The sequence below is a fragment of the Anabrus simplex genome, chromosome 11 (assembly GCF_040414725.1).
Source record: "Anabrus simplex isolate iqAnaSimp1 chromosome 11, ASM4041472v1, whole genome shotgun sequence".
In the NCBI taxonomy this organism is placed as follows: domain Eukaryota; kingdom Metazoa; phylum Arthropoda; class Insecta; order Orthoptera; family Tettigoniidae; genus Anabrus; species Anabrus simplex.
The window spans coordinates 67195321-67221084 of NC_090275.1; positions in this window are offsets into that span (position 1 = coordinate 67195321).

The following is a 25764-nucleotide window of genomic DNA, read 5'->3' on the forward strand; positions in this document are numbered from 1 at the left end:
AAGGCCAGAGTTCAAAGCTTCAACTTGCCTAACAACAAATGCCTGCGAATAATTTCCTGGGCACCTAAATGGGTTATTTTATACGTATCATCCTAATACTTTCATTTTTTAAACATGCTCTAAAATCATCTGAACTAAAACATACATACAATTTAGAAATTCAGTTCTATTATCAGCCATTCCAATGGCTATCCTGAGCGAGGTCGTACACCGAGATTTCCCGTGTTGCCAACTGTTTCAAACAAAAATACACTATTACACCACGAAAAAGAAAATAAAATTTCGTAGCATTCTCACATCAGTTCTTCTGGCATAGAGCACTTGGTTCTATCACTTGCCGTATCCAAATTCGAATGGCTTCTTGAATCACAGGATTCTGCTTTCTTAATAGTGCTGCCAATTGCTTAAAATTTATGTCCACCTCCAAGCCGTGACAAGAAAGAAAGAAAGAAAGAAAAAACTCTGTAAACTGTACCAAAATTCGTCTACGGCTTATTTAATAAAAGCTAACTTGGATATTTTATGTATACAGCTTAACTCACAAGCCACGAGACTGTTTTGTAGAAACCAAACCACACTGTAGTTTTTTTTTCACAATCCACGTAATAAAAAGTTTGATTGAAGAAGTTAACTTGAATTTACATGAGTTAATATCATTAAGTACACTCGTGTCCTAGTACTCCTGATGGTGGTGTCTATTGTTTCAACAAGATAATCGTCCCTTCATTAATGTGATCGGATACTTTGAAAAATGAAGAAAATGACGAAAGGGGCCAGGAAGGGCGTGAAAATGAAAGACTCCGTAGGCTTCGTTAACTTAACACAGTCAGCATCGCAAGAGAACAAGAGTTGACCAAGAACGTTCAGACAGGAAAGAAGAAAGCCCTGACACAAAAAGTTTAATCAGCCACCAATTCATTAATGCTATGCCATATTTTTTTAAAAACATAGACTTACGTTCCTCGTCAATGGGTACATGGAAAGAAAAAAGTTAAGTCGCTTTTAGTGTTTGGGTAAAACGCGTAAATCACCGAGAGAATTATGTTCAACGTCTCAATTGACAGATATAAAAGAGGAGGTTACTTGTTGCAAAATAATAATAATAATAATAATAATAATAATAATAATAATAATAATAATAATAATAATAATAATAATAATAATAATAATAATAATAATAATAATCATAGTAATAATAATCTAATAATAAAAAGCACCTGAAAATCTGTAAAGTAGCTTTCATGAAAAAGCGCTTCAAAGTAAGGCAAACATTTGTGCTAATTATGTGACGTCACACGCATACTCTGTCACAAGATGGCACTGTGTTGACTCGCGCGCTCTGTTAGAGGTTAGCTATCGTTGTGAATACGTCATGCTAAATGCTAAATTGTATTACTCGCAATATTACTCCGGAACTCTTAAATTATGTCTCTTGTTTCTCACATCACAGACCCATACTACACGGAGTTGCTGCCCACAGTCCAAGTGTACGATTCTATTGAATACAATGTATTATCCACATAATATTTGTCTTTTATTTCTAATAAGTCCATGCAACCCTCAAAATCCTGTGGCCGTTAAAATACTAACAGCCTACAGACAATTATTATTTTATTTTTTTGAGTCCATCGAACACAAAATACAAGTTTATAAAACGCCAGCAGAGGCCCTTTTCTTGAAGCTTCTCACTGATAGTGGCGGCTTTAACTTAAACATTTATCGCAGTCGTTCTTTCGGTTCCATCCTTCAATGTGGCACCAGCAGACCACTGCAGCATTCACATCGCCCTCACACGCAGAGATGAAAATATTGCACAATATTAATGAAATAGGTGAATAACTAATCAATTATAAACATTCAAGTAATAAATTAATTATGTATTAAATAATTATATTATCGAAATAATAAATAGAACCAATATGTTTCGCACTTCGTTAGTCATTTGGGTTTCATAAATAACTCGTGTCTTTTGACTGATGTATAAAATATGACATTGTTTTAATAATAATCCATTCATTGTTTACAGATAATGGATTATATAATTATATCCTGAGTTCACACATTTGAATTGGATGTTGAAGATTAGATAGGCTTATCGTTTCTCTACGTTTGTTTATACCGCCGCAAGGTTTTAATACAAGAACTGCTGAGTGCTTTTTGTGCGGTTTTCGCGGTTGCCACGAGTAGGTCTGTCCACATTTTGCTCGCCCAGCGCGTAAGGGGTCCTATAAACGCACAGTTTCACCTTCCGATCGGCCTGAACAGTTTAACACTGACTGGCAATACATGCGTTTGGACTGTAGGACTGCGAGAATTCCGTCAGTTCTAACTGCATCAGCTCTAGTAGCATGACTGTGATGGATCATACTGCATCTACAGTAGCCATTAGAGATTTAGTTGGCACCAGAGTGACACAGAGAACAGTAGCAAAATCGATTATTTGAAGGACAGCTCCGAGTCAGACGTTCTGTAGCGTACAAGCTGCTAACTCCGAATCACTGCCATTTGCGACTTCAGTGGTGTCAAGCTAGAGCTTATTGGAGGACGGAGTGGAGATCTGTTGTGTTTTTAGATGAGAGCTGTTTCTTTCTTGGTGCTAGTTATGGCCGTAGGTTGGTAAGGAGGAGGCCAGGTGAGCTCTTGGAACCAAACAGTCTGCGGCGTCGACTCACTGGACCTTCACCAGGGGTGGTCTGGGGAGCGATTTCCTTTGACAACAGGAGCACTCTCGTCCTTATATCAAGAACCCTGACAGCGGATTTGAACGTCAGACTGCTGACCAAACTGGTTGTGCTGCCGTTCATTCGCAGTATTCAAGGGGGTCTTTTGCAACAGGATAATACTCGTCCTCATACCTCTGATGTCATCCGAAGTGCTCTACAGTGTCCATCACTTGACTTAGTCCGCGAGTTCACCCGACTTTTCGCCCATTGAGCAAGTATAGGACATATGGGACGACAAATCCAGCGTCATCCAATACCAGCATTTACCGTTGCTGATTTGACTGAGCAACTGCAACAGGCGTGGAAATCCCTCCCAAAAAATGACATACGGCACCTGTACTAAACAATACATTCATGTTTGCATCCTTGCATTCAAAATCATAGCGACTACAGCGGTTAGGGCCTATTAATGTACCACCATGCCGCATGTCTTCTCACGCGTACTTGCACCTGTGACCTGGAAACTTTAATCAAATAAATATGTTACCCAGACAATTGTTTAGACAAAATTGCATCCCTCTAAACCAAGGGTTTCCAATTTTTAAAGGCTCGAGGGCCACAACGGAAACCTTAGGCATGATCGCGGGCCGCACTTTAATAATAGGCCAATTTTCGTAAAATTACGCAAATAGAACAGAGATACCAGTATGAAATAATATGCATAGTTTGATGCAGCAGGGGTGAAAGAGTAAGGTTGTGCCCTTGAGCGTATAAGCTTACATGGCAGGGACTATAAATACAATTATATTCATTCAACAGATAACAATAATACGACATAGTAGGATGCACCCTCGTAGGTGAATGCCAATTTCCCCTTAACTCTCTGCTGACGGACCGGGTCCAGGTGTGAGACACTCGCAGCTGACCAGCGTTGTGGATGATCGGAAAAGATCGGCTCTTCACTAGTTTAAATTTTTAGCGGAAAAATCGGCTTTGGTTGCTTCCTTTCCCCTTTGACAATCTCACATTTCATCCACAGCTCGCCACTTGCTTGTGTTCAAAGAAGAGACACGACCAAGCAAAGAAATCAGTAGGCTCACAATTATTGTTTTCTATCCGAAGTATTTAAATATTTTCTTCTTCTTTATCTGTTTACCCTCCAAGGTCAGTTTTCCCTCGCACTCAGCGAGGGTTCCCACCTCTACAGCCTCAAGGGCAGTGTCCTGGAGTTTCAGACTCTGGGTCGGGGGAAACAACTGGGGAGGATGACCAGTACCTTGCCCAGGCGGCCTCACCTGCTATGCTGAACAGGGGCCTTGCGGGGGATGGGAAGATTGGAAGGGATGGACAAGGAAGAGGGAAGGAAGCGGCCGTGGCCTTAAGTTAGGTACCATCCCGCAATTTGCCTGGAGGAGAAGTGGGAAACCACGGAAAACCACATCCAGGACGGCTGAGGTGGGAATCGAACCCACCTATACTCAGTTGACCTTCCGAGGCTGACTGGACCCCGTTCCAGCCCTTGTACCACTTTTCAAATTTCGTGGCAAAGCCGGGAGTCGAACCCGGGGCTCCGGGGGTGGCACCTTATCACACCCACCACTAGACCACAGAGGCGGACGTACTTAAATATAATAATAAAAATATTAATATTAATAATAATAATAATAATGTTGTTATTACTAACTACTTTTCATTGTTACCATTGATGCTTTCACGGCCCCTGCTTATAGACATGATAGAGGCTTTTGGGCTTATGCCGTGTCAAGATAATAAGGTGAAATTCTTTAGGTTTCGCAGAGAACTTTGCTTTGCGTCTTCAGAAGAAAATCTAGACTTTTCATGAGGAAGGCATCTCCAAGAAGAAGGTTTGAATTTAGACGTTACTGCAGAGCAAAGTTCTCTGCGAAATGTAAAGAATTTCACCTTATTTTCTTGACACGGTATAAGTGCAAAAGCCTATATCATGTCTACTTTTGATTGGTTTCGGAGACGCCGAAGTGCCGGAATTTTGTCCCGAAAGAGTTATTTCAATGCCAGTAAATCTACCGATACGAGGCTGACGTATTTGAGCACATTCAAATACCACCGGACTGAGCTAGGATTGAACTGCCAAGCTGGAGTCCCGTCTGATCCACTCAGGCCGGCGAAATATTTATAGATAGGGAATCTAAATTTTACTCAATCTTGGACAGTCATATTGACCTTAAAATGTTAATACATACATTACATACATTATCATTATAGACTGTTATGCCTTTCAGCGTTCAGTCTGCAAGCCTCTGAGAATTTACTAAACGTCGCCAGAATCCTCGATTTGCAACTAGTGTTGTGGCCTCATTTAGTTCTATACCTCTTATCTTTAAATCGTTAGAAACAGAGTCTAACCATCGTCGTCTTGGTCTCCCTCTACTTCTCTTACCCTCCATAACTGAGTCCATTATTCTCCTAGGTAACCTATCCTCCTCCATTCGCCTCACATGACCCCAACACCGAAGCCGGTTTATGCGTACAGCTTCATCCATCGAGTTCATTCCTAAATTAGCCTTTATCTCCTCATTCCGAGTTCCCTCCTGCCATTGTTCCCACCTGTTTGTACCAGCAATCATTCTTGCTACTTTCATGTCTGTTACTTCTAACTTATGAATAAGATATCCTGAGTCCACCCAGCTTTCGCTCCCATAAAGCAAAGTTGGTCTGAAAACAGACCGATGTAAAGATAGTTTCGTCTGGGAGCTGACTTCCTTCTTACAGAATACTGCTGATCGCAACTGCGAGCTCACTGCATTAGCTTTACTACACCTTGATTCAATCTCACTTACTATATTACCATCCTGGGAAAACACACAACCTAAATACTTGAAATTATCGACCTGTTCTAGCTTTGTATCACCAATCTGACATTCTATTCTGTTGAATTTCTTACCTACTGACATCAATTTAGTCTTCGAGAGGCTAATTTTCATACCATACTCATTGCACCTATTTTCAAGTTCCAAGATGTTAGATTGCAGGCTTTCGGCACAGTCTGCCATTAAGACCAAGTCGTCAGCATAGGCCAGGCTGCTTACTACATTTCCACCTAACTGAATCCCTCCCTGCCATTTTATACCTTTCAGCATATGATCCATGTAAACTACAAACAGCAAAGGTGAAAGATTACAGCCTTGTCTAACTCCTGTAAGTACCCTGAACCAAGAACTCATTCTGCCATCAATTCTCACTGAAGCCCAATTGTCAACATAAATGCCTTTGATTGATTTTAATAATCTACCTTTAATTCCATAGTCCCCCAGTATAGCGAACATCTTTTCCCTCGGTACCCTGTCATATGCTTTCTCTAGATCTACGAAACATAAACACAACTGCCTATTCCTCTCGTAGCATTTTTCAATTACCTGGCGCATACTGAAAATCTGATCCTGACAGCCTCTCTGTGGTCTGAAACCACACTGGTTTTCATCCAACTTCCTCTCAACGACTGATCGCACCCTCCCTTCCAAGATGCCTGTGAATACTTTGCCTGGTATACTAATCAATGAGATACCTCGATAGTTGTTGCAATCCTTCCTGTTCCCTTGCTTATAGATAGGTGCAATTACTGCTTTTGTCCAATCTGAAGGTACCTTACCAACACTCCACGCTAATTTGACTACTCTATGAAGCCATTTCATCCCTGCCTTCCCACTATACTTCACCATTTCAGGTCTAATTTCATCTATTCCTGCTGCCTTATGACAATGGAGTTTATTTACTATCCTTTCCACTTCCTCAAGCATAATTTCACCAACATCATTTTCCTCCTCCCCAAGAGCTTGACTGTTTGCAACACCACCATGATGATTTCCTTTTACATTGAGAAGATGTTCAAAATATTCCCCCCACCTCTCCAGTGATTCCCTGGGATCTGTTATGAGTTCACCTGAATTACTCAAAACACTGTTCATTTCCTTTTTCCCTCCCTTCCTAAGATTCTTTATTACTGTCCAGAAAGGTTTCCCTGCTGCTTGACCTAGCCTTTCCAGGTTATTACCAAAATCTTCCCATGACTTCTTTTTGGATTCAACAACTTAATTCAACATGTTAATAATACAATTTAATTTGTTTTATATCACAGCAACTAGGACAATCATATTGACCTTTTGCCTTTGCTGGCAGGATGTAGTGTTTACAGTGCGCTATGTCTTGTGGTATGGACTACTTTCATTGACCTGTCTCAGTCTCATCCTTGGCTTTGATAATATGAAAGTGACTGAGGTAGCCTATGAGCGATGCCAGTAATGCCATTCCTTCTGCAGCCAGTCCGTGCTATAAATGGTGTGAAAATATCGCTCATAGGGTCGGTTGGTGCATGCATTTCAGTGGGCTTGGCAGACTGATATGCAGTAGGAACTTCTGGCTCAGTGAGGAAAGCAACGGGAATCTACCTCACTCCTCACTTCCCTAGTATGCCTCTTCAGTGACACCTAGGCTATCTGTAACAGCTGTTGGTGGAACTGTAGAGAATCAAACCAGCCTTCGGGCTGAATACCCAACATACATATTGACCTTAAAATGTTAATAATATAATTTAATTTGTTTTATATCACAGCAACTAATATTTAAAATGTTAATAATATAATTTAATTTGTTTTATATCACAGCAACTAATATTGCGGTTTTCACAGACTCCCAGGTGCCGGAATATTGTCCCGCGGGACTTCTTTTATGTGCCGGTAAATCTACCGACAATGGGATTGACGTATTTCAGCATCTTCAAATACCACCGGACTGAGCTGGACCGAATCTGCCAACTTGGGTTCAGAAAGCCAGCGCCTTGATGCCTGAGCTATTCAGCCCAGCGTTTAACAACATCCAATGCTAATTTTACATGGGGTTCAGCGAACCCATGAACGCATAGGACGAGCCGCACCTGATACATTCAGATCTGATTCTCTAAACTTTTTTTACCGCTTTTCCCACACCTGTGGGGTAGCAGGTGTGAACTGTGTCACACATGAGGATTTGGTACTGTTCTACGGCCGGATGCCCTTCCTGACGCCAACCCTATGTGGAGGGAGGTAATCACTATTGCGTGTTTCTGTGATGGTTGATAGTGTAGTGTGTTGTCTGAATATGAAACACACACAGACACCCAGCGCCCGAGCCAGAAATCTCCGACCTGGTCAGGAATCGAACCAAGGACGCTCTGAACCCAAGGCCTCAACGCTGACCATTCAGCTAAGGTTCTCTAAACTATGCTTTTTAATATCTGGATAGGGATTTTTTGACTTTTTTTACAAGTTCCTTTACGCCTCACCTGCACAGATAGGTGTTATGACGACGATGGGGCCAGGAAAGGGCTAGGAGTGGGAAGGAAGCGGCCATGGCCTTAATTAAGGTACAGTCCCAGCATTTGCCTGGTGTCAAAATGGGGAAACACGGAAAACCATCTTCAGGACAGCCGACAGTGGGGTTCGAACCCACTATCTCCCGAAAACTGGATACTGACGGCACTTAAGCGACTGTAGCTATCGAGCTCGGTATTTGACTCTTTTTCTTAGGGAGAATCTCAATCTAGTTCGTTGAGCATATCTGGCACATTAGAATGTTCATCAGACATAATATTACCCATTAATCTCACCGTTTTCCTTTCAACTTTCCAAAGTTTATTTATCACCCAAGTAAGGTAAAGATCACACATACTGTGTTCTAAAACGGGTCTTATTAAGTATTTATCTCAATGCCAATTTTTTGGCTTAACCTGCTAATAGAATACCCCTGAATAACATCACATCTCTAGCCTATATGCTAATCACTATGTTGGGAAAACTGTTTGTCATGGTTTAGTTCCTTGCTCACGATTATTTGAAGGTATCTCTTTATGGTATGATGTCATAACGAAGCATATCAGCATAAACTTCTCCTTTGTAAGTATTAATTAGTCCCCATTCACATTATAAGCATCATTACGCTTTAATACTACTGTAGATGTTGCCACGATCGACTAAAATTCACAATGCGACTTGCTGTTCAAACATGTTATACAGCCTCTAACTACTACATCAATTCATGAGTACCAATTACGGAATGAATAAAGAACGTTTCCGGAAGGAGAAAAAGTAAATTAAATCACTGCTATTTTGATTAAAAATTGAGTCCATTTTAAGGTACAATTGCTGTTTTATTACTGTAACAATCCGTATAGGAAATAATATAGGCTAACATATTAATCAAAGGATTATATCACTTTAACGTACAGCGCAATACACTGCAGTAGAACTTTTAACCTCCATCATTAGAGACGGTGAAATGAATGCAATTAGAGACACACAGATAATTAAAACTCTCTTCAGCTTCATCTAGTGACCGTTAGTATTCACAAACCTACAATAAACTGAGTGTGTGTAGAAAGAGAGAGAGAATAAAACTAATGAGAAAAACAATTATCTAAGGTCAAGTCTTGGAAGGAGAGAGAGAGAGACGGGAAGTGAGAGAACCGAAGAGAGGTTCTTTTCTTGTTAGAACAGCTGATCGCCAGACTGCCATCTTGCTTCACGAACGAACAAAAGACTGGCGACTTGCGTGAGTGCGGTATTTTCTCTGTTCTCTCCCTGTTTAAAAGTCTCCCCTCCTCAAATGCTATTATCATGTTCCGGTTCTACATTCATTCAAATAACATTTCACTTTTTTTTCCCCCTCTCCTTCCTCTGCTCTCTTGCTTCATTCTTTTTGAATAGTTTCTTCTTCTTTCTCTCTCTCTTTCGAGAAAATGCAACGTGAGGAAGGGAATATCTTCCTTCCTGTTGGTTTATTTTCTGTGTGTGCCGACGTTCCAGCAATCGGCCGTGTTTCTCTTCTCAGACCGGTATATGGTGACTCCATTTAGTACACGCAACTAGTCGCGTGATTGCCGACTTTATCAAGATCTCGTGGACTGTTAGATATCTCCAGACAGATATACCTCTTAAAGAACAAGATAACGCGCCTCTTAGCAGGAACAGACTAATGATCTCCCCGTACAAGTGACCGCAGGTCGGAGGCAAATCTAAACAGCCATACCATCTTCCTTTCTCCTGTAATTAAATAGCAGTAAAATTGAGGGGATAAGAGGATCGATAGTAATTAGCTGCGTGTGCTTTTCTGCGTCTTCCCTTGGGTATGGTCACGATATAAAGATGCCTTCAAAATCAAATGTATACTTGCTTGTCCGTGTCTTCGTACTGCACCTACTACTTCTCTATTGTGCGTTCACATCCTTGAAATTACGTGATGTATGCAAATAAGGCCATAAAAATAAAATTAGTCCGCCTCTGTGGTATAGTTGTTAGTGTGATTAGCTGCCACCCCCGGAGGCGCGGGTTCGATTCCCGGCTCTGCCACGAAATTTGAAAAGTGGTACGAGGGCTGGAACGGGATCCACTTGGCCTCGGGAGGTCAAATGAGTAGAGGGATTCGATTCCCTCCTCAGCCATCCTCGAAGTGGTTTCCCGTGCCTTCCCACTTCTTCTCCAGGCAAATGCCGGGATGGTACCTAACTTAAGGCCACGGCTGCTTCCTTCCCTCTTCCTTGTCTGCCCCTTCTAATCTTCACATCCCCACAAGGCCCCTGTTCAGCATAGCTGCCTGAGCGAGGTACTGGCCTTCTCCCCAGTTGTATCCTCGACGAACAAAATGTCTCAAGCTTCTGGACACTGCCCTGGAGGCGGTAGAGGTAGAGTTCAAGGGAAAAACCAACCTTAGTGGGTAAACGTATTAAGAAAGAAAGAAAGAATTAAATGAAATGAAATGAGTTAAACAATTCATCCCACAGTTAAACACCGATGATCGCAAAATGAACATCGTCAAGAAATTCGAATACCTGGGAGAAATGATCCCGCTTAGTAGATCATAAAACGAAAGGCACCAAAACACGAATTAGGAAACTGGATACAGCATTACAACTAACCAGAAACCTTTATAACAAGGAGACTGTCTGGATATAAACAAATCTTTTTGCCTCATGTGCGAAGTTTCATGAAATGTTGAGAGAATGTCTCGTAAATATTAGAAACGTTATTTTCCAAAACCTGTAGGAGGTATCATTATAAGTATTCCATGAAACCATGTATATATGCTCCAAAAAGCCACCAGTTCAGTGCAGTGATGTTCTGATGTCTCACATACTTCGTTACAATCGATGCTTTCGGTAAATCACATCCTATTGAGAACTGCACCAAAAATCACCATTCTTTAAGTACATAACGGCAGAATGACTATCACCACTAAATTGATGATGCAATACATTCGGGAAATGGTGGGTTCGAACTCCATCGTCGGTAGCCTGAATATGGTTTTCCATGGTTTCCCATTTTCACACCAGGCAAAATATGGGGCTGCACCTTTATTAATGCCACGGCTGCTTCCTTCCCATTTTAGACATTTCCCATCTTTGCTTCGCCCAAAACTTGCTATATGTTTATGAGACGTTTTAAATAAATAAATAAATAAATAAATAAATAAATAAATAAATAAATAAATAAATAAATAAATAAATAAATAAATAAAAAGCAAGTTGAAATTTTCCAAGAATGTGCCAGAAAGGTCGAACTTCATATATCCTTCCAGAAAACTGAATTTTTCTGTTCAAAACTAGGCATCCATAGTCTCGATACAAAATACGGACAAATTAACAGAGTCACTCACTTCAACCGCCTTTGCTGGCAGGACCTAGTGTTTACAGTGCACTATGTCTTCTGGTATAGGCTAGAGCAATTTTGTTACTTTCATAGATCTGTCTCTGTCTTATCCTTGCCTTTGACAATATCAAAGTGACTGAGGTACAGTATGAGCGATACTAGTAATGCCAATCCTTATGCAGCCAGACCCTGCTATGAATGGTGTGAAAATGTTGCTCATAGGGTCGGTTAGTGTATGCATTTTATTGGGCTTGGCAGACTGATATGTAATAGCAACTCTGGCTCGGTGAGGGAAGCAACGGGAAACTACCTCACTCCTCATTTCCCTAGTACGCCTCTTCAGTGATGCCTAGGCCATCTATGACAGCTGATGGCAGAGCTGTTGAGGATCCCACCAGCGGTATCGCTGACGGACTGAACATACATACTCACTTCAAATACCTGAGCGAAATCCTCGAACCAACCGGACAAGAAAAAATAGCCCAAAACAACCGTGTCCAAAAACTCAGAAGAGCATATCGTCCCTGCTCTGGCAAACTAACGAATCTGCAAATTGGCAAAAAATTAGGAGAGTTGAAAGAAGTTGTGATTACTCATGTCAAATCAATTTTGATATTTAATGATTGGTTTTATGTGTTAGACATACAGAACGAGCTGCAAATGTGATACATTTTTAGAGGGTTAGACATTATATAAATAATAAAATCTAGACCAAAACTTCACAACTACACTTTCCCTAGTTTGTCACTTTCGCTAGTTTGCCGTTGCGGGGACGATATGGGAGAACAAGAGAAATCTACAACCAAAAATGTATGTCTCTCCACGTTAAGATTAAACATTACAATACCGTAATCGAACCTGAGGCTTTATATGCAGGGGAAACTCTAACACTTCATGAAAAGAGCAAACTCGAAAATATCCTAAAAGAAGAGCGAAAAATCATGAGGAAAATTGTAGGACCAAGACACACGGAAGAAGGGTACCACCTCCAATCCCGGAAAACCATAGAAAAATTATCGAATATTGCGGCAAACCTCAGGAAAAGAAGGCTAAAATTTTACGGACATGTTAAGAGACTTCCAGAAACCAGACTAACCCACCAAATTCTTGAAAGAGTTGATAAACGGAAGAATTTCCATTTGACCCAACAAACAAAAGCGGAAGAACGCACAAATTCAACCTGAAAAAAAATTGAATCGAAATATATACCGGTATAGAAAGAAAAATGACAAGTGTGAAGTTACTCCAGAGAATGAAGTACATAAAAGAGCAGGTACCAAGTGGACGGAAGAAAGGAAGAGGATCTTTAGTGAACAGATGAAAGCATCCTGGATCGTCCGCAAACGAAATGATAAATAAAGCTTCGTGTGTTCCGAAAGGGATCATTGACGCATAATAATAATAATAATAATAATAATAATAATAATAATAATAATAATAATAATAATAATAATAATAAATAAAGCTCCGGACGAAAAATGGGGACATCAGGAAGGTAGAAATTTAAGTACCTGGGTGAGAGCATAATGAAAACTGGACTGGACAAAGAAGCACTTACGGAACGAATATGCAAACTTGAAAGAGCCTATCAAACATCACTTACGATCTACAACAAAAATGCCTTTACCAAAACTCTAAAATACGTCACTATTAAATGGTTCTGAAGTCAGCAGTTATGTATGCATTAGAAACCCAATCCCTAAATGCCAACAAAGGACTCTTCGAAGAACTGGAGAGAAAGGAACGCAGAATAATTAGGGAAATTATGGGATCCAACTACAAGAACTGAATCCACCAAAAAAAGGTCCAATAAGGCAGTCTACAACAAAATAGAGAAAATTGCAGACAGGATCCGCAAAAGACGGGCGCAATTTTACGGCCATCTCAAACGAATGGATGGAAACAGTTCGACCAAACAGATCTTTCACCTATTTGATTCGAAACCTAAAACCATAATGCCCTGGTTTAGAAACACCAAAGAAGACTTTCATGTGCTTCAGATGAAACCGGAAGACGCCTTTGACACAAGTCGTTTCCGAAAAAAAGATTGTGACGAATGGTCTAAACCGAGACCAACAACCGAAAAGAAGACACGGTGTCCCTTGGACCTCCTCAGAAAGAATGAGCAAAGTTCACTGCCAAATGCAACAATACTTAACGAGGTCCTCAGCAGCCCCTGTGAATAAATAATAATAATAATAATAATAATAATAATAATAATAATAATAATAATAATAACTGATTATCGTACGAAGATTCAATGCAACCGATCTGGTCCAACCGAAACAATTCTGTCAGAAGGAGAGTTTCATGACGTTGGTCAGTCCAGATTTTTGAAATGCCTGACAACAGTTTCCAAATTGCAGTTCAAAGTCGTGTATCTGGATATTATAGAGAAAACACCCTTGGTCAATTAGTACAATAAATAATGACACATCATATTAAAGAACTAAAGAATTCCACCATGTGGCAACTCCGTTCCGAAAGGAGTTTATACCTATTCTCAGTCCTGGCTGTATGGTGGCGTCCCTTCCCACTCCCAGCCTGGGGCGGCTTGAAAGGGAAGGGGGGCTAGCTGTATAGCAGGTACTTACTTGTCGATCACGTTTTGTTTAGCTACCCTATAGGGTGCGCCCCTTTAACTCTTAACCTTTAACTCACTGTGATTTGACATGTCAATATGCTACCCTAGATTATTTTCAACATAATATCCTCTACTTCGGTTATTTCTCACACGTATCCTTGTCCGTTAACATCACACTACAGTAAAATTAGAGTACCCTTTGTTAGATGCCTTCATTTATTATTATTATTATTATTATTATTATTATTATTATTATTATTATTATTATTATTATTATTATTACTGACTTCTTTCACAACACGTGGCTCAGACTATTAAGGCTGTTGTTTTGCCAAGCCGTATTACACACATTACTGTACACTGTAAAACTAGGGAGTCTTATGTTCTTAATTCTTCATCTAATTAAGTAAATCACAGAGCGAGTTCGCCACGCAGTTACGGTCACATAGCTGTGAGTTTACAGTCGGGAGATGGTGGGTTCAAATCCAACCGTTGCCAGCCCAGAATATAGTTTTCTACAGTGTTGCCAACTTAGCGGATTTTCCGCTAAATTTGGCGGAATTAGAAGACTGTCGGCGGAGAAATATATCATTTAGCGGACAGCGGATTTTTTGGCGGAATTCTAGATTTTTAATAGCGGAATTTAGTGGTTTATCCATTTTACGGTTTTTCTAAATTTTGCACTCCAGTCTGTCTCCAAGCTATTCCGTATTTCTTGTCAGGAGCTGGCAATCACATGAGGAAAACATGTTATATGGATTTGATGTTATGAGATCATGGTATTATAATTTGTAATGCGTGGGGAAAGGGTACTTATCTCTTAGTTGACGAATGACGACAGATAATGAAACTGTGAGAGAATAGCATTTATATTTATGCTATGATGGAAGTCCGTTTAATGAAGTGGCATGTTCTGTGTGTAGCCCTTGAGGTAGGGGCTTCACCTAGTTTGCACCCGGCAGTAAAACGCCTACAAGTTTTATCTCGCCGGCTCGCAGGCAGAGGGTTAATCCTAGTGAAACTCACAGATCAGATGACTGCAGACATTTACTTTTATTATTATTATTATTATTATTATTATTATTATTATTATTATTATTATTATTATTATTATTATTATTATTATTATTACCGGCTCCATGCCTAAATGGTTAGCGTTCTGGCCTTTGGTCACAGGGGTCCCGGGTTCAACTGCCGGCATGGTCGGGAATTTTAACCATCATTGGTTAATTTCGCTGACACGGGGTCGCCTACGGGGGTCAAATCAAAAAACCTGCCCCTGGCGAGCCGGACATTTCCTGGAACATTCCCGGCACTAAACGCCATACGCCATTTTATTATTATTATTATTATTATTATTATTATTATTATTATTATTATTATTATTATTATTATTTGAGATCGGATTTCTTGGCGGAATTTTAGCGGATTTTAGTAGTATTTAGCGAATCTTGAAAATATAAGTTGGCAACACTGGTTTTCTATGGTTTGCCATTTTCACACGAGGCAAATGCTGACTCTATACCTTAATAAAGGCCACGGCCGCTATCTTCTCAATTCTAAACTCTTTCCATCCTTACGTAGCCGTATGTGTTAGCGCGACGTTAAACCACTAGCAAAAATATAAATAAATAAATAAATAAATAAATAAATAAATAAATAAATAAATAAATAAATAAATAAATAAATAAATAAATAAAACAGTTTAAATATACTGGTACCTAAAAGATAATTCTAATTTACTTTAATGATACAAGTTAAATTTTGACAAGTTTCGATAGATAGATAGATAGATAGATAGATAGATAGATAGACAATGCCTTTATTGGTGGCGAAGTTAGGCTCAAGGCCCTCTCTTACACTTAACCACTAGAAGAGTATACATATGCATAACTTATGAATACAAATACAACACAATAATAATAATAATAATAATAATAATAATAATAATAATAATAATAATAATAATAATAGAATCCTTAATTTTAAAATACATGAAGTAGTGTAAAATTAAATGACGTAGTTAAAGTGAGCCACACATACATCTCATTCATTCCTTCATTCACTCAACAATTATCTAGCAAGTCAGCGGGGTCTACTCAGCAAATACTCGCCGCAAGCCACTTTAAACTTGTGATGAGAGGGATTGTCTCTAGAGTTCGCAGGTAGCGAATTCCATCACCTGGACGCACAGATTATGAAGGAGCGGTTGCAAACAGCAGTGCGGTTTATTGGTAATGCAAGAGAGGAGCCAGATCTCGTATTGGGGTCATGACAGGTCGAGAGATAAGAAAAAAGGTGGAGAAAGATAGTTGGGAATATTAATGTAAAGTATTTTGTGCAGCAGTGATAACATGTGAAGTTCACGGCGCTGCGCTAGTGTACTCGAAGCCACGACAGCTCCTTAAAATAAGATGATATATGAGCATCATCTCGCAGATTAGGCTCGCTGTTCAGGCTCCGGTCCAGTTTCTTGTTACTTTTCTCGGATTATTTCAGTCAACCTAGGTATCATTTATAAGATATATTTTTTAAATCCAGTGCATTTTATATGATACAGTTACAAAAATTAAAACATTCTATGTCAGCACACATTAAAATGATTTAATTTATTATATTGAGTCACTGATGATGGAACTAAGATTACGAAAATCGGTTATGTATTAAATAATTTTGATGTATGCTGATACAAACTGTTTTTAATTTTAGTTTCTGTGTCAAGCTATCAGCACTGTTTTCCTGGGAGAATACACATCCTAAATACCTGAAATTATCTATCTGTTCTAGTTTAATATTACCAACCTGACATTCTATTCTAATAATAATAATAATAATAATAATAATAATAATAATAATAATAATAATAATAATCGTACGACCTCAGCTATCGTGTCTAGGCATTTGGATATGATGCCAACTAGGGTTGCTGCGTATCATTTTCAACGTTCCATTTCACTCTACTGCATGCCAGAGAAAGTGCAGTACTGTTAGGCGATCTGTAGTTGAGTTTCAATTCATTTTGTCCAGGAAACATGAAATGTTTTACTAGAGATCTTTCTCATGCCGAAATCGTACGACATAGAGTGCTGAATCGACTTATTTCCGCCGTTAAAAAGGCTACTACTCCCTTCAGTGGGTTCTAACCCGTGGCCTTGGGACCTGAAGGCAGGCACTCTAGCATTCATCCACAGAGGGAGCTAGTCTATGAACTGATGATCTAAATAAATGATGATGATGTTTATTGTTTAAAGGGACCTAACAGCTAGGTCATCGGTCCCTAATGGTACGAGATGCAATGAAATGTCAGGATAATTTAAAACTTGAAAATGTATCCACTGACCAGAATCTAAAACGAATGTTGAAAAAAATGGCCTGAATCCAAAGCAGTCAGTGGATCCAATTCACAAGTCCTTATTTTCAGAGATATTGCTTCTTGTCGAAAGGGGTCCAAAATCCAGGTCAACGGCCCCTCATAATGGTACTTATCGCTAGTAAAGTAGAACTATGGTATTTCTCATGAAGCGGTACTAATCACAAGTAACGTAGACTCACCGTTTTGTTCACATTGTGTTACTACTCACAGGTAACGCAGACCTATGGTGTTTCTCACATCATGGCGCCACTCATAGGCAACGCAAACCCATGCTGTTCCTCACATCGTTGTACTAATCACAGGGACCTGTAGTATTCCGTGGCGCTCCTCGAAACGCAGACCCATGATATCCACAACCAGATGCTGATACACCCCAGTGAGGATAGCCTCTTTTATTTTTTTGCTCCTTGGGGTGTTCCAACCGAATGTGGATAGAGGACAGCCTCGGTATAGTGGCGGATACATTGCACGGATACTGAAAACTCATAGTGATCCATCCACACATCCATATATTCCTCACATAGTGGTACTACTCGCAAGAAAAGTAGACTCATGGGGTTCCTCGCGTGATGGTACTAATCACAGGTAATTTCATGGTTCAAAAGACAGCATCGCTTGGTCGCCCCTTTCTAGTCGCCTCTTATGGCAGGCAGGGGATACCGTGGGTGTATTCTTCGTCTGCGTCCCTCCACCCACACGGGGTTAAATAATAAAGAACAACCAACTACACAACATAGGACTGCATTCTCGTAATATTTACTTTCAGCCAGTAAACCGAAAAAAGACGGTTGTCGCTTTTCCCAATATGTCAGTTTTCTCATCGTTGGTGGCGTACACATTCTGCAACATTGTGCCGGGCGATGTCTGCAACATCTGTATTCATAGAAGCGGAACTTTATAATTGAAGTGGAGCTATTACAGGAACGGCGTTAATTGTGCAGAGCAATGAAGAAGGAAAGTTAATGATTATATGTAGCAGGACAGACAGCCAGGCAGGCAGGCGGGCAAACGGGACAACGAACGGCCTTCATGTGGCGGCGAGCTAGTAGGGGACAGAGGGGAGCCTGGGTCATTGCCATTAGTGGACTATACCTGTATTCCTGCTGCTCATCTCCTAACAGCAGTGATACACACAGTTCAGATAGTTCAATCACTTCGTTCTTTCGAACTACTGAAGTCCCTATTCTTTGTACAACAGTGACACACAATTCAGGTAGTTCAATCACCTAGTTCCTTTGAACTACTGAAGTCTCTACTCTTTGACAACAATAACTTAGTTCTTTTGAACTACTGAAGTCCTTTCTCTTTGTACAACAGTGATACACACACACACACACACAGGTCAGTTAGTTCAATCACCTATTTCTTTCGAACTACTGAAGTACCTTCTCTTTGTACAACAGTGGCACACAGTTCAGATAATTCAGTCACTTAGTTCCTTTGAACTACTTAAGTCCCTACTCTTTGTTTTTTTGCTAGGGGCTTTACGTCGCACCGACACAGATAGGTCTTATGGCGACGATGGGATAGGAAAGGCCTAGGAGTTGGAAGGAAGCGGCCGTGGCCTTAATTAAGGTATAGCCCCAGCATTTGCCTGGTGTGAAAATGGGAAACCACGGAAAACCATCTTCAGGGCTGCCGATAGTGGGATTCGAACCTACTATCTCCCGGATGCAAGCTCACAGCCGCGCGCCCCTACGCGCACGGCCAACTCGCCCGGTCCTACTCTTTGTGCAACAGTGATAGAGACAGTTCAGCTAGTTCATCACATAGTTCTAACTACTGAAGTCCCTACTCTCTGTACAACAATCACTTAGTTCTTTTGAATTACTGAAAACACTACTCTTTGTACAATAGTGATACACACAGTTCAGCTAGTCCTTCACCTATTTATTTGGAACTACTGAAGTCCCTACTTTTTGTATAACTATCACTTAGTTCTTATGAACTATTGAAGTCCCTACTCTTTGCACAATAATCACTTAAGTTCTTTTGAACTACTTAAGTTCCCACTCTTTGTACAACAATCACTTATTTCTTTTGAACAACTGAAATCACCACTCTTTGTACAACAGTGATCCACACAGTTCAGATAGTTCAATCACTTAGTTCTTTCTAACTACTTAAGTCCCTTTTCTTTGTACAACACTGACACACAGTTCAGATAATTCAATCACCTACTTCATTTGAACTACTGAAATACAAACACTTCAGCTCGTTCAATCACCTACTTCTTTGAACTACTGAAATACAAACCGTTCAGCTAGTTCAAACACCTAGTTCTTTTGAACTACTGAAATACCAACAGTTCAGCTAGTTCAATCACCTAGTTCTTTTGAACTACTGAAATACAAACCGTTCAGCTAGTTCAAACGCCTACTTCTTTTCAGCTACTGAAATACAAACCGTTTAGCTAGTTCAATCACCTACTTCTTTTGAACGGCTGAAATACCAACAGTTCAGCTAGTTCAATCACCTAGTTCTTTGAACTACTGAAATACAAACCGTTCAGCCAGTTCAATCACTTAAATCACTTAGTTCTTTTGCATTACTAAAGTCCTTACTCATTGTACGACAGTGATACATATACTTCAGCTAGTTTAATCACCTAGTTCTTTTGAACTGCTGAAATCCCAACAGTTCAGCTAGTTCAATAACCCAGTTCTTTTGAACTACTTAAGTCCCTACTCTTTGTACAACAATCACTTACTTCTTTTGAACTCCTGAAGTCTGTACTCTTTGACAACAATCACTTAGTCCTTTTCAACTACTGAAGGCCCTACTCTTTGTACAACAATCACTTCTTTGTTTTGAACTACTGAAATCACCACTCTAAGTACAACAGTGATCCACACAGTTCAGCTAGTTCAATCACTTAGTTCTTTCTAACTACTGAAGTCCCTTCTCTTTGTACAACAGTGACACACAATTCAGGTAATTCAATCACCTAGTTCCTTTGAACTACTGAAGTCTCTAATCTTTGTACAACAGTGACACAGACAGTTCAGCTAGTTCATCACCTAGTTCTAACTATTGAAGTCGCTAGTCTTTGTACAACAATCACTTAGTTTTTATGAACTACTGCAGTTCCTTCTCTTCGTACAACAGTGACACACAGTTCAGGTAATTCAATCACCTAGTTCATTTGAACTACTGAAATACAAACAGTTCAGCTAGTTCAATCACCTACTTCTTTGAACTACTGAAATACAAATCGTTCAGCTACTTTAATAACCTCGTTCTTTTGAACTACTGAAATACAAACCGTTCTGCTAGTTCAATTACCTAGCTCTTTTGACCTACTAGAAATACAAACCGTTCAGCTAGTTGAATCACCTAGTTCTTTTGAACTGCTGAAATCCCAACAGTTTAGCTAGTTCAAGCACCTAGTTCTTTTGAACTATTGAAATACCAACAGTTGAGCTAGTTCAGTCACCTAGTTCTTTTGAACTACTTAAGGCCCTAATCTTTGTACAACAATTACTTAGTTCTTTTGGACTACTGAAGTCCCTACTCTTCGACAACAATCACTTAGTTCTTTTGAACTATTGAAGTCCCTACTCTTTGTACAAGAATCACTTACTTCTTTTGAACTACTGAAGGCTCTACTCTTTGACAACAATCACTTAGTTCTTTTCAACTACTGAAGTCCCTACTCTTTGTACAACAACCACTTAGTTCTTTGGAAATTCTGAAGGCCCTACTCTTTGTACAACAATCACTTCTTTGAACTAATGAAGTCTGTCCTCTTTGACAACAATCACTTAGTTCTTTTGAAATACTGAAGGCCCTACTCTTTGTACAACAATAACTTCTTTGAACTACTGAAGCCTGTCCTCTTTGACAACAATCATTTAGTTCTTTTGAACTACTGAAGCCCCTACTCTTTGTACAAAAATCATTTAGTACTTTTGAACTAGTCCCTAAAATGAACGATATCCATCTAAGTGGCGTAGGTGGAATGGGGATCAGCTGGCTGAAGTCTCTACCATTCTAATTATAACATTTTCGAATTTTTATCAGATTTAAAAGGATGAAGAAAGAAACAATCTCTCGTGTTACGAGCGCGACAATGAAACATACTTCTGTGTTTCTATCGACTATGTCAGTGGCTATGTCAGCTTAATCTGTAACTTAATTTACTGAAATTAAATCCGCATCATACGTGGCATATCAAACAGATTATTTATATCCTACGTCAGATTCGGCGAATGCATTACTTTACCAACAACTGCAACACAAGTATCCGGGACTGAAAATTGGTTCGTACTTCTTGTTAACCGAAAGATGATTATGATAATGTTCCGGTATCGATAGCAATTTGTATTGTACTACGAGTGAAATCCTGCGGGTGGGGTGGGGGTGAATTTTCGTCTTCTGTGTTCAATTGTATATTACAATACGTTTCCTTTTCGCCGACATCTTAAAATCACTGATCGACGTCAAAACTAAAATACAGAAGGTAGTAAAGTTATTCCTCATAACGCCATCGTTTGTTCAAAACATTTGTTGGCACAATAAAAACAAAAACAAACAAACTCCATGCTACTAGAGCCCTTGGCCTACCAAACGATCGTTGCCCGAAGGGCTGCAGATTATAAGGTGACGTGTAGTCAGCACGACAAATCCTCTCGGCCATTATTCTTGGTTTTCTAGACCGGAGTCGCCATCTCACCGTCATATAGCTTCTCAATTAAAATTACGTAGGCAGAGTGAACCTCGAGCCAACCCGGGGAATCGAACCCGGGGCCTCCGAGTGAGATAGAGAAACGCTATCCCTAAACGGCGGGGCCAGTGACGCAATGAAGAGGTTGGCGGTAAATCGAAGTCATTATTTTAATACAGCAAACTGAATGACTTTAGCGTCTACGTAGGGATCCGACACTTCGAAAAATGAAGGAATCGGCCAAGGATAGACAAAGGCCACCACAAAGGGCGTGAAATTGAAAGACTCCCTTTGCCTCGAATGCTCTAATACCGTCGGGGTCGGAAAATAACAAGACTTCACTAAGGGAGGTCAGATAGGATAGATGAAAGTGAGGAGCCTGGCACAAGTGGAAGCAATGCCAGGACTTAGCTAAGGGCCCCGTGGTTGCCAACCCACGCTTCCAAACTGAAAGCCCCTGGGGCCCCTTTTGGTGGCCTCCTACGACAGGCAGGGGATACCCTGATCGCCGCTACCCACAGGGGAGCTCAGATAAGGCCCCGTGGTCGCCAATCCCCAAGTTAAGAGATTTTGCGGCCCTTTAGTCGCCTCTTACAACAGGCAGGGTATACCGTGTGTGTTATTCTACCGCCACCACCCACAGGGGGAGTTCAAAAGAGACCTTGAAGGAAAATAATATGTCGTCGTCGTTAGAATGGCCTGTGGGTTTAGGTCTATTCTATAATAACCGGCAAATAATTGTTCATACATAAGGCCTACCTGTGAAATGTAACGTCACCGGTAATGCCTTTCTGATGACGACTTGTGACGTTCAATGCTGCGCAAGACATGGGAATCCTGATCAAGAAAAACGCATAGCCTATTATTATAAATTAATACTGTTCATCTTTTTTCCAACTAAACGGCTGCCAGATTTGCTGCACTTATTTCATTAAAAGTCCTATGATTATTAATTGTAATTGTGTTTTCAAAACGTCTGAACTTGATACGTTTAAATAAGACTTTATTTCTGCATCAAAAATTACCACACCCATTCATGAACTGATAAAAGGGCTAACCTAAAGTGACATGAAGCTAGGACAGTATCGTAGTGTCAAGTTCTCTTGCCTGCAACGGTCATGGCGGCTGTAGTTCAGTGAGCTTCCGTCAGGGGCGCCGTAACGAATATGTTTAACAGTATATCTTTCATGTCGTTGTCTTGTTCTTATTTAAAGGATGTACGCTACAACATACTGGGCACACGAAATTATTCATTATTATTTATAATGAAATAGCTTAATATCACTCCAAGATTCTTAAAAAAAAAAAAAAAAACTCGTCACTATGAGGCGAGTGTCAGCGAATATAGCCGATGGCGGCTCCTGAGTGTCAGTCGCTAGACGTAAGTAGATTTAGCAGCTCTCTTTAACAAAGGCAGCTGTGTAAATTCACTGCCAATTATTAATTTACAAGAAATAATGTCCACGCCCACAATAGCAACAAAAAATATACTACACATAAGACAAATTGACTTATCTAGCTGAAGCTACTTTTATTAACAATACCGTATTCAGAATAAATAATCTGGAAGACCGGGCGAGTTGGCTGTGCGGTTAGAGTCGCGCAGCCATGAGCTTGCATCCGGGAGATAGTGGGTTCAAGCCCCACTGTCGGCAGCCCTGAAGATGGTTTTCCGTGGTTTCCTATTTTCACACCAGGCAAATGCTGGGGCTGTGCCTTAATTAAGTCCACGGCCGCTTCCTTCCCACTCCTATGCCTTTCCTATCCCATCGTTGCCATAAGACCTATCTGTGTCGGTGCGACGTACAGCAAATAATAATAATAATAATAATAATAATAATAATAATAATAATAATAATAATAATAATAATAATAATAATAATAATCCGGAAGTAAAATTTGGCTATTTCTTGAGTATTATGATGAAATGACTTACCTTGTTACAGCATTGCGAAAATTAAGGCGACACTCCGGAGATTTTTTACCTAAGGCATGGATGTTCACGAAACTTTGTGGGAATGTCACCTACATAAAAGTAGAGATATCACGAACATTTCTTTCATATACAATTAATAGTTTTTCCAAAATAAATTTATTGACATTTTTAATTCCATTTTTCATGAAATTTAATTAATATGTTAATGTAATTTCGTAATTAGGTAGATAATACTTCTTTTAAAAGCACTACGTATAGATTTTTCTGCACATAATTTATATAAGGAGATACATCGTACTAAAGTGTGTGTAATTTTTATGTTCTAAAATTTTTGACTTAAAAATCCCTACTACTTGAAAAAATTCTGCAATCAAAAATTCCATATGCAGGTTTCTTAATATGGCTGTGATACATATACCATATAAATTTTGTTACGTTTGGCAGAATATTATGGGAGAAAAGTGGGATTTAAATGTAAAATTACAATTGGCAAACAAAGCATTATTACAGTGATAAATTGTTTGAATTCAGCGGAGTAACTTCGCGACAAGAAAAAAGAAACCCAATCCTTTCATTTTCAGTCATTAAAAAATTTCACCAAAAGACCAAAATATCGATTTTTCTCTCCGGAGTGTGTCCTTTAAAACTAAAAAAGAAAAGACTTATCTGGCGTTTTCCCCTGGATGAGTGATTTATAACATTGTACCTGTGCCACCAATGGTGCATGGCGGTAGGCAGGAGTGGCATTATATCGAGGCACTACTTCCATAAGGCATATCAGTTCGTTGCTTGTCGTGAGTGATAACTGAGGGTGGTAGAGTAATGTGTGGCGTTATATAGGCGGTTGACTATATGTAGAAGAACCTCCTGGTTAATACACGGCGAAGCAGGTGCTTTAACACTTGTTGTGAAGGCAAATACAGTAATAAGTGGAATGTGCGGAAGAGGGGCAAAGTTAACGATATACAGGGAACATGAATGTAAGAGAATTATCTCACTTGTTGCAGACATTGCCAGCTCAATTTTCAACATCTATTCAGCAGATCATATATATAGGCTACATTTTCGCCATCGTTTCCGTTAACCCAGGTTTCAGATAACCGAATTTTGGTTAAGCGTGATTTTACGGTAAATAATGTAATCATCCAACGTACACCATTGTATTTCGAAATAACTCAAGCCGAGATTTATTTCAAGAAAAATTGGTTATGGAGCCCGGTATTCAACCTTGAACTTATTTATTTATCTTTAATAAAATACCGGTTAAGAGTAGCTTATCAGGTTATTCCTCTGAGTTGTTATCAGAATCGCTATCGCACTTGTAGGTCGAGAGGAATGTTCCGTTCTGCGTTCGACAGATACGATGACCTTTCTAGTATCACCAGATGGACATGACCTGCTCACTATCGGCAACAGATGAAACACTGAGCGATAAAGCAGCCTCTCCATTTTATGTAGAGGCTGAGTCTAACGACGTTACAGCTCCGTATTTAGATGAGTTCTCAAGCTATTTAGAACAATATTATTACTTTAACAATGAACGATGAACATTAACTACACAGTGTTCCAAGCAATATGGGAGGTAGTCAAGGCGCGGATAGTACGTTTTTAAGAACATACATCCTATCGTAGATCATATATGAGTTACGACTGTTTTTGTTGTCAGCTATTTATAGGCCACAGTCGATTCCTTCACCTCCTTACCCAATTTCATTCAGCGCCATTCATTTCATCGAGCGAGTTGACCGTGCGCGCAGCTGTGACCTTACATTCAGGAGTTCAAACCCCACTGTCGGCAGCCCTGAAGATGGATTTCCGTGAATGCTTAGGCTGAACCTTAATTAAGACCAAGCCTGCTTCCTTCCCACTCCTAGCCCTTTTCTATCCC